The 9,909-nt window shown below is 45.4% G+C and overlaps 1 non-coding gene across 1 annotated transcript; it reads left to right on the top strand.

The window, feature by feature from the left end:
* The first annotated feature begins 307 nt into the window (after positions 1-307).
* On the top strand, positions 308-493 carry LOC143645430 (U2 spliceosomal RNA). The gene has a single exon (XR_013157139.1). It is a non-coding gene; the product is annotated as a U2 spliceosomal RNA (small nuclear RNA).
* Positions 494-9,909: the final 9,416 nt, after the last annotated feature.

The following is a 9,909-nucleotide window of genomic DNA, read 5'->3' as shown; positions in this document are numbered from 1 at the left end:
TTTTAATATTTATTGTCATCGCTCACACGCTTGTTTTCTCTTAATATCTTAACATTTACTGATATGCCTTTTTTTTAATCCTCACTGTCATTTTAGCAAGGTTTGGGAAAGGAGCCAAGACAAAGTCCATGTGCTCATGCCACCAAGTTTTTAACCAAAAATCCTCTACCATTTACTATTTCCACTTATAATTTACAACAGTTCTTGCTGCTGTGGGAGAATTAGGTTTATTAATCAGTCAATTTGTAAGCGTTTACTGAGAAACTTATATGGAAGATACTGTCCTGGAAGCAAGAAAAAGTAAAGCATCGCTTCTTGGCCTTTTGGCTAAGATCAAGTGTAGTATCTGTTCTTATCAGTTTAATATCTGATACGTTCTCTATCCGAGGACAATATATTAAATGGATTTTTGGAGCAGGGAGATGGAAGCTTGCTCCGTCCACTTCACGCATCAACCTGGTATTGCAGTACTTCCAGGAACAGTGCACCCCCTCCTCAATTGTGGTGTGAACTGACAGACTTGATTTTTCCTTGCTCTCCTGCTTTGCTTCTTTTCTTTACCAGACCAGGATGTCTGCAGCTCTCTTCGTGTTTTTCCCCCTGAGTTGCTTGTACTGTCGTTTCTTCTTCGTCTCTTTCTTTCTTTTTTTCTTTTCTTTCTACTGTCACATCCTTTATTCGTGGCGATGGCCAACCCAGATTTCGGGCAAGTGGTAAATAAATGCTAGGTAGTAAAAAAAAAAAAGAAAAAAGAAAAAGTAAAGCAATTTATTTTATTTAAAGTTTTCTCTTTCCTCTCTACAACCCCCCCCACCCATCTCGTTCCTCGATTATAAGACTCAAGTGCTGTTCATCTTTTTAGCCTCAGAACCTGCTCAATGGTGATTATTTGATAATCAGTAAATATTTGTGGAATGTCTATGACCCACTTCTAATCCTCAGAGGGTCTCAGGTTATCTGAGCAGCGGATATGTTGGTAGATAGATAAATACGAAAGATAACACACAGTGGTACATTTTAAGGTGATAAATACAAATAAAGTCAAGTTGCCGGGTTTTTTTTTTTCTTCCTTCTTTTTGGCAACAATAAAAGTTCTTAGAAACAGAAAATAAGAGACTCGGAGAGACTTAGTAAATTGTTCAATATTCCAAAGTTCTATAATTACTATCCACTCGTTTATATATAACGAAACACGATCTAGAAAGGGTCTGAATCAGCTAGACCTGTTAGCAAGTGGCATAAGCTGACCTTTTGGTACACAGGCTAATATCTTTAGTCTTACACAGACTTCACAGAGCTGCAGGCTGGCTTTAACTTAGGAACTCTGCCAGAGCTTCTGGGAGGAGGTGGGCCCAATGGGGGTGCAGAGTGGTCACCCCAGAGGAACCCTCCAACCTAAATGATTCCAAGAGAGTCCTGCTTTCAGTAGAACGGGTAGGAGTACTCACAGGACCCTGGCTTTCATCTCTGCCCACCAAACACCTCCTGCCCTTTCTCTTAAATTCTCAAAGTAAAGATAATAAAAGTCAATCCTTGTAGCCTCTAGAGGCAGGGAAACCTGACTGGTTGACATGGAGGCATATGGGTCATTTGCTGAGTGTCCACTATGGGCTCTCTTTCCCATGTGCCTTAAGGTATAGTAGGAGCCTCACAACAACTCTGTTATACTAACGAGAAACCCGAGACCTGCAACATCAGGCAATCAGTGACTGGCCAGACCCAAATTCCACCCCAGAGACTCTAATTTCAAGTGCCCTGCCTCTCTTATTGTTGCATGCTGCTTCCATTCACGTTATCTTAAATAATGTAGTCACTCTCTGGTCCCCATTTTCTCACTCAATGCCCCCTACCTTTGCCACATTAGGAACAGGTGCCACAGAAGGATGACATAAGACAAAGGCAGGCAGAGGAAGGGATGGAAGCACTGGAATGCCTGAAGTGGGGACAAACATAACCTTAAAGCTCAGCATGGCTCTGTGAGCAAAGTCAAAAAAACAGATCATACCTGAGAGAGGCCCTGACTGCACAGCCCCACCTGCCCAGGTGACATCAGGAACATGGCATCCAACCCAGGCTCCTTGAAGATGTTTCTTGCTAGAGATAAACAGAAAGAAACTAGGGAACACAGCAGAGCCCATGCAGATAATCATAGATGCAAGAGGTAGAAGATAGGGAGGGGTGGTGGGTAGAGACAGAGCTAGTGCATCAAGTGCCATGCTTTGCAGCAGGGCAATGGCTGGGTTTGCAGAGACGATGCCTGGAAAATATAAGAGGGTTTGTAGAGACACTGATCTATGAACGGTCACCCAGCTGGTTTCAGTCTGTGAGGAAACTGTGAGGAAGTTTTTGGGTTGGATGCCATGTTCCTGATGTCACCTGTGCAGGTGGGGCTGTGCAGTCAGGGTCTCTCTCAGATCTGACCTGCTTTTTTGACTTTGCTCACAGAGCCATGCTGAGCTTGAAGGTTATGCATGTCTCCACCATTCAGGCACTCCAAATGCTTCCATCTTTTCCTCTGCCTGCTTTTGTCTTATCTCATCCTTCTTTGGCACCTGCTCCTAATGGGGCAAGGGAAGAGGGGCATTGGATGAGAAAATGGGTTTCAGTCTGTGAGGAAGTTTCAAAGGATTTGAAACCTGTCTGAACTCACAGATGGAAATGGGAGATTTGAGTCAGAGATGCTGTTGATGAGGGGATGAAGTACAGGGAAATGGGAAAGCTTTCAAATCAGGTTGAAAATCTCCACTCCAGTGTTCTGAGTGCCAGGACTTTGAGGGCTTGCCTTTTGGTTTTTAATGTCGCAAGAGTTCCAGGCTTCAACAGCTAATCTCAGTGGAATCAGATTCATAGATCTCGCAGAGGAATCAAAGTAAATTTGTACAAAACAGGAAGCCCATGAAAGGACCAGGGACAAAAGCAGTAGCCCTGTCCTCTCCACTTTGGTTAAGAAATGCCTGAAATTTCACTTCTAGAAGTCCCTAACCAAATGACTAGCCAATATTTAAAAAGAGTCTTCAATACCCTGGTTCTTCTAAATCAACACACGAAGTCAGATCAGTTCAGCTCACAGAGTCAAGGTTGAAGGTCCAGGAAAGGCTCCCAGCACACCCCTCAAGGATAGAAGGGGGCGGGTGGTAGACAGACACCAGCCTTTACTGAATTCTTACCAGCTCCTAGACAGCAGTATAATCTTTATGAAAGCCCTCAAAGAGGGCATTTATTATTATCCACTTCACAGATGAGAAGACTGAGGCTCAGAATAGCTAAGTTGCCACACAATTTAACAGTTGTAGCAATGCTGGCCTTTGCAGCTCTGTCTCTCGGGTTCCAAAGTCTCCATCATTCCCCTGGGTCATGCAAGAAGAAACATGCCGTGTTCTGTTACTCCAAGCCTCATCCATGGCAAGGAACCTACTTCATCCCCTGTTTTTCCATAATACGGCTCAAACTGAAGGATGCCCTGGAAGACTGTAAGTACCTCTAGGATTCCACTCCATGTCAACCCTTCTTGCGACTTCATCGCTGTGAACTAAGGTGGCCAAAGGCAGAGAGGAGAGGCCTCTCTTTCCCTCACATGTTGGGTGAAGTCACTCCATTTGTTGCCAACTGATTTCCCCCGGCCCGCTACCCTCAGCCCCAGCTCCAGCAGTCTCTCTTGCCTTCTGATTCTCAGCAATGTATTCATGTATTCATTTAAAAGTTCTGTCTGTGCTGAAGCCGGTGCTGCTTGTAATTGCTGGCGGCCAAAAGCTGTTCTGTTTTTTCTGGCTGAGTGTACCAGGCAATCATCAGCTGTAATTATTTCGAGTCTTGTTACAGATGGAACTTCTAGGTTTTCAGTCTTAAACAGAATTCATTATTCAAATGTCTCCAGAGCCTATGGTGAGGGTGTGGGGTGAGCCTCCTGTTGAGCCCAGGTAGCCACAGAAGGTTTTAGAGAAGAGGACACGCTAAACGGACCATGGTGTCCTGGCCACTTAGCCCAAGTCTGGGGTTTGCCCATAGCTTTCATGTCCTCATCACACCCTGGGGACCTGGCTCCTTCCCAGTCACACTGATTTCTTCCCCTCACCATCCAAGGAACACAGATGTGCACACCACCCCCCAATCTCCCTGCTTCTAACCCAAAAGACCCCATTAAGCGCATCTTCAGCTACAAGAAATACAATCAGTCTCTCCATCTGAACCTTCCTCCAGTTAATAGTGTGTTTCCTGGGAACAGAGGTCTTTAGAGAAGCGGAGCAATTCTGAAGCTCTGAGGGAAAGAAGCAGTTCTCAGCAAAACCAACTCCTCTGGCACCAGACTCCAACTCAGCTCTAGAAATTTCCACTAGCAGTCCCCAGGCTCCTGGGAATGTTGCAGGGCAATAAGGAATAGACAGCCCCTTTCTCTGAGAAGAGACCCCAGAGGAGGGGTTGGCAGGTTTCAAGTCCTTGGGCCAAGGGTTCAGTCTCCTAGGACTCCTCAGAGGCTAGACATCTGCAAGGTAGTTTAGGGCCAGACTCCAGAGAGTAACTGGGGAGTCAACAGTTACTTAAGGATTGGGTCCCGTGGAGAGTCACCACTGCACACCCCACCACCCTCTTGCCAAAAGTGGCAGGAACCAGCAAACATACAACCTCCCTTCGTCTCCTCACCCAGAGAGAAGGCAACACATGCTAGGAGGACCCAAACAACAGGAAATCCCATGCTCCTGCCCAGGAGAGCAATCTCAGATTCAAGAGATAGCTGCATGTCAGATACTTCTTCCACTGTTCTCGGCAATTCCAAACTTATCTTCAGTCTGCTGTTCAGCTGCTGCTGTGTCCTGGTTTCAGTCTCTTGTCCTTTGGCCTTGAAATGCTATTTGCAGAGTCTTGCTCTACAACTAGAGTTTCTCTCTGTCTCTCTCTCTCTCTCTCTCTCTCTCTCTCACACACACACACACACACACACACACACACACACACACACACAGAGGTTTTCTCCACCCCCTGTCCCTCTCATCCAGCCCCCTCCTACTCTAATTCTTTCTAGTTTCCCCCTTTCTCCCTCCTGCTTTTCTCACTCTCTCTGCCTCGTTTCCTTTCTCCCTCCCATTTTCTCACTTACACTCATTTTCCCATACTCCCACATACTTCTTACACCCCTCCTGCTCCACACATGCAGGTCCACACACTTCTCTCTGGTCACTTCCTTCCCTGTGGGGGTTTTGGGGCTCTGCGAACAGGCTTATGGCCAGCTTGAGGCCTCTGGACAAAAGGCTGAAGCACAGAGAGAGTGGCAGGCAGAATGGAACTGAAGCAGGAGGAAGAAACAGCAGGGAGTTTCAAAAGCAGATGGCAAGTCAGCTCTGGCTGCATAGAAGCGGAGGCACCCCTCTTTGAAAATACCTTCCCCTGGCTGGCGTTGGTACCAGCCCCTCCTACCCTTTTCCTTCAGTGACTTCACACAGCCTAATCCTATGCACCTTGGTGAGTATGGGTGATGAGCCTACTGTGTGCTCAGTGCTTGCTAGGTAGGCAAGGCATTAAGACAAGCATTTAGAAGATGAGAAGCTCATCCAAACAGTCAATCTGCAACCCATGTGGGAAATTCACAATTACATAGCTGCTTGCAGGCAGGTTTTACGTCCTCTGGGTTCCACCCGGAGAAAGAGTCTTGGAGGCTTCCACTCCTAACTCTACTTAGAAGGCTGGAGCATGAGGTTTCCTTCATTCCTCTCTTTCTTTACCAGAGGATACTGTGAAAATTGTGAGTAGGGAATATCTGACAGACTAGGTACCTTTTAAGATGGAAGCCACCTTGACGGCAGCTCTGTCTTCATTAGAGGAGAAGGGAAACATTATTTACTGATAACCTTCAATAGATTAAACACCACAAAAGACCATAACATGCATTATTAATTTAATTTAACCCTGTTCTATAAAGATCTCCATCTAACAGATGAAGAAACCGAGTTTGAGAGATGCCACCTGCCTTGCTGGTTAAGTGGTACAGCAGAACTTGACCTTAGAGGTCTTGCTGAGGCCAAAATCTAGACTGCAGAAGGATCAGCAGTCATGGTTCATTCGTGCCTGTACCCCACACTTCACACACTGCCCAGGCCATGGAAGGAACCTAATAAATGGCATTGAAAGACTGTTGTGCAAAAGCACACAGTCCTGCTCAGAAGAAGTGGACAATTTTGTCAGCATGGAATAACTGAACACCTGTATCTGAAAACATGCAATTAAATCCCAGAGTGAATAGTACATGCCGCAGAGATCAGAAGAAGCAGGAAGACTCTGCCTTGGAATGATTGACTTAGGCTTAGTCGTTGAGAAGGGACTTCAGTTGAGCCCTGAAGCCCTTCATATGGATTAGTGGAAGAGAGGGGAGTGGATGGCCCAGCAAGGGGAGCAGCTTGATCCTAGGCTAGTGTGGGAACATTGTGTGATTTAGAGCGTGAGCTCCCAGTATAGCTCATAGAGAAGGTGGCGTTACAAGCTGGGGAAAGCAGGAGGGGCCCATTCACACCCATCAGGGAAGACGGTTCCTGAAGGCTTGAATGGCAGAGTAGCCACAGAGGTGGAGTTTATACATTAGCAGGCAGGGACCATGGCTTTTTCTAAGAAGAGCAATATAATGACAATAAACTTCTTTTCAGGAAGTTTCAAAGGGTAGCGGGTAGAAAGAGCAGTGGAAAGGAGGATTGTAAAGAGAAAATTACAAGAATTCAGGGGTGAGAGTCTGAACTAAAACGGTAGCAGTGAAAATGAAAAGTGTGATGGATTCAGCATGCCTTAAAGAAATAACAGAGAAACTTCCCAGAGGATGGCAGAATAGGATAGGTTGAGTTCACCCCTGCTCCAAGGAACAGCTAGAAAAGAGACAGAAAAATGACCAGGGTAGTGATTCTAGGGTGTAAATGACCTGAGAGGGTCTTCTACACTACTTAGAGAGGTTCTGGGTGAAAAAGCTGAAGAATTGAGATGCAGAGAACCACAGGCCATTCAGCTAGTACAAAGATCCTGACATGCTCTTTTCCAAATGGAAAGCATGGACAGAGAGACAGGGACTAGGAAGTAAGCCAAACCATGCTCTTTGAATGTGGCCCCCACACATGCACCAAACACCTCTACCCGGTGACCCCTGCCACCCCGTGCACCCCATGTACCAGAGGCCCTCCCCCTGGAACCCCAAGCACATGTGCCCCAAACACTCAAATCCTACACCCCACACTCAACACCACACACTCACACCAACCCCCTCTCCATCCTGGGCCCACCCTCTCCCCGCCCCAGGCACGCATGGACCCCTGCCCTCCTGCCCTATGCATGCATACACACCCACCACCCTGCACCCTGCAAACACACACCTCCATGCCCTGCCCCCCACCCTATGCATGCATGTACCCTCACCCCAGCACCCCCCGCACCCTGCACATGTACACACCTGTGCCCTGGCCACCCCCCATAACCACTGCACCCTGCCCCCCACATGGAACACATCTACTGCCGCCCTGGTCCTGCCCTCCCTTCACCCCCACTATTCTTCGGCACTTGTGCCCTGCCCCCTGACCCATGCCCCACCCCCTCATGAACCACACAACTGCACCCTGAAATGAGCACCCAGCTCCCACGCCCCACATATGCATGGGCCTGCATCCCGCCCCTGTACATACATGCATCCACACCCCGCACCCTTACACCCACCCACCACACCAGCACCCTTGACCCCGACAACTTCTGTACTCCATGTGTGCACCTGCACCCTGCTTGTGCACCCTCACACCCATGCGACACCCTCTTCTTCCTTGAAACCCACCCTCAACTATGCTCCATGCACCCACACAACCCCCCTGATCTGCCTCCCACCATACCTCTGTGGCCCCATGCTGCATCCTGCCCTTGCACTTCTAGGAGCTGTGGAGCTGCACCCCACACCCATGACCCAATGCTGCCCCCACACAACCCTGTGCACTGCATCCCACATTCCCGGGCACCAGGGTAGCATCCCCACCCACACCTCACCTTGCACTGCACCTGCCACCGCACCTCTGTGACCCTCCCCACACTCCTTGTCCTGCCTTATGCCCATCTTGCAAATATAAAGTCTCACACTATTGAAGCAAATCAACTTCTAGAGCTACCCTATCAAGATAATTAAATGCCTCAAAGGCAACAAAAAATCACAAAGCATATAAATATGCAGACAGATACAGCCCAGCCTTAATGACCAAATTAAAACACCAGAAGAGACACAGACTTTGGAACAACTAGTCAAAAATGTCCATAAAACTCTATTAAATAAATTCAATAGGTTGTCTAATGGCACAAAGGAAATCAAGAAGACACTAGAAGAGCATGAAGAATAATTTGACAGAATAAATAGAAAAACAGTAAATATCACAAAGATGAAAGATACTGTAGATCAAATTAAAAATATACTAGAAACACACAATAGCAGATTTGAAGAGGCAGTAGAAAGAATAAGTGGACTGGAGGACAGGACAATTGATTTCAAGCATACAAAAAGAACAAATGGCGGGCAGTGTGTTGGTAGCTCAGTGGCAGAATTCTCACCTGCTATGCTGGAGACCCAGGTTCAATTCCCGGTGCCTGCCCATGTAAAATAAAAAGGAAAAAGGAACAAACAGAAGAAAAGGTGGAAAATTTTGAAATAGATCTCAGGAAAATAATGGATAACATGAAGTGCACAAATATAAGAATCATCAGTGTCCCAGAAAGAGAAGAGAAGAGTACGAGGCTAGGAAGATTAATTGAAGAGATAATGGAGGAAAACTTCCCAACCCTTATGAAGACAAATACGCAAATCAAAGAAGCCCAATGAAACCAAACTGGAATGAATCCAAATAGGCCTATTCCAAGACACATACTAATCAGTCTGTTAAATGTTGAAGAGAAGCAGAAAAATCCTGAAAGTGGGAAAAGAAAAGTGACCTACTGCATACAAGCATAACCACCTAAGACTGAACTCAGACTACTCAACAGGCACCATGGAGGCAAGAAGGCAATGGCCTGATATATTTGAAATACTGAAAGAGAAAGAAGTCCAGCCAAGAATTCTGTACACAGCCAAATTGTCCTTCAAAAGTGATGAAGAGATTAAAATTTGCAAAAACAAATATCCAGAGAATTTGTCAAGAGACTAACCCTACAAGAAATAATAAAAAAAAAATTTCTGCTGGCTGGGAGAAAAAGACAGAACAAGGAAGTCTGGAAGAGGGCACAGAATTGAAGGATGCCAAGAAGGGTAACTTGAAGGATAAAAAGGGAAAGAGGGAAAAGAAAAATATATATCTGACAAATAAAATCCAAAAAATAAGATGATAAATTCAAGCAATGCCTTTACAGTAATAACTTTGAATGTTAATGGACCAAACTCACCAATTAAAAAGATAGATATTGGCAGAATGGATTAAGAAATATGATCCATCTATATAATGTTTATAAGAGACTCATGGTAGAACCAAGGGAAAAATAGACTGAAAGTGAAAGGATTGAAAAAGATGTTCCATGTAGGCTGTAACCAAAAGAAAGCAGGAGTAGCTATGCTAATATACCACAAAATAGACTTTAAAGGTAAAAACATCATAAGAGACAAAGAAGGACACTACACATTAATAAATGGGACAACTCACCAAGAAGAAATAACAATTATAAATGTTTATGTTCCCAGTGAAGGAGCTCCAAAGTACATGAGGCAAACAATGGCAAAATTGAAGGGAGCAATAGAATTTTTAAAATAACAGGGTGAGTCTTCAATACAACACTCTCCTCTATAGATAGAATAACCAGACAGAAGATCAAAAAAGGAAATAAAGAACTTAAATAATTTGATGAATGAATTAAACTTAACAGACATATATAGGTGGTTATACCCCAAAACATCAGGATATACATTCTTCTCTAGTGCTCATGGAA

The sequence above is a fragment of the Tamandua tetradactyla genome, chromosome 8, assembly GCF_023851605.1.
Source record: "Tamandua tetradactyla isolate mTamTet1 chromosome 8, mTamTet1.pri, whole genome shotgun sequence".
Classification (NCBI taxonomy): Eukaryota; Metazoa; Chordata; class Mammalia; order Pilosa; family Myrmecophagidae; genus Tamandua; species Tamandua tetradactyla.
This window is presented reverse-complemented; position numbering and strand designations above follow the sequence as displayed.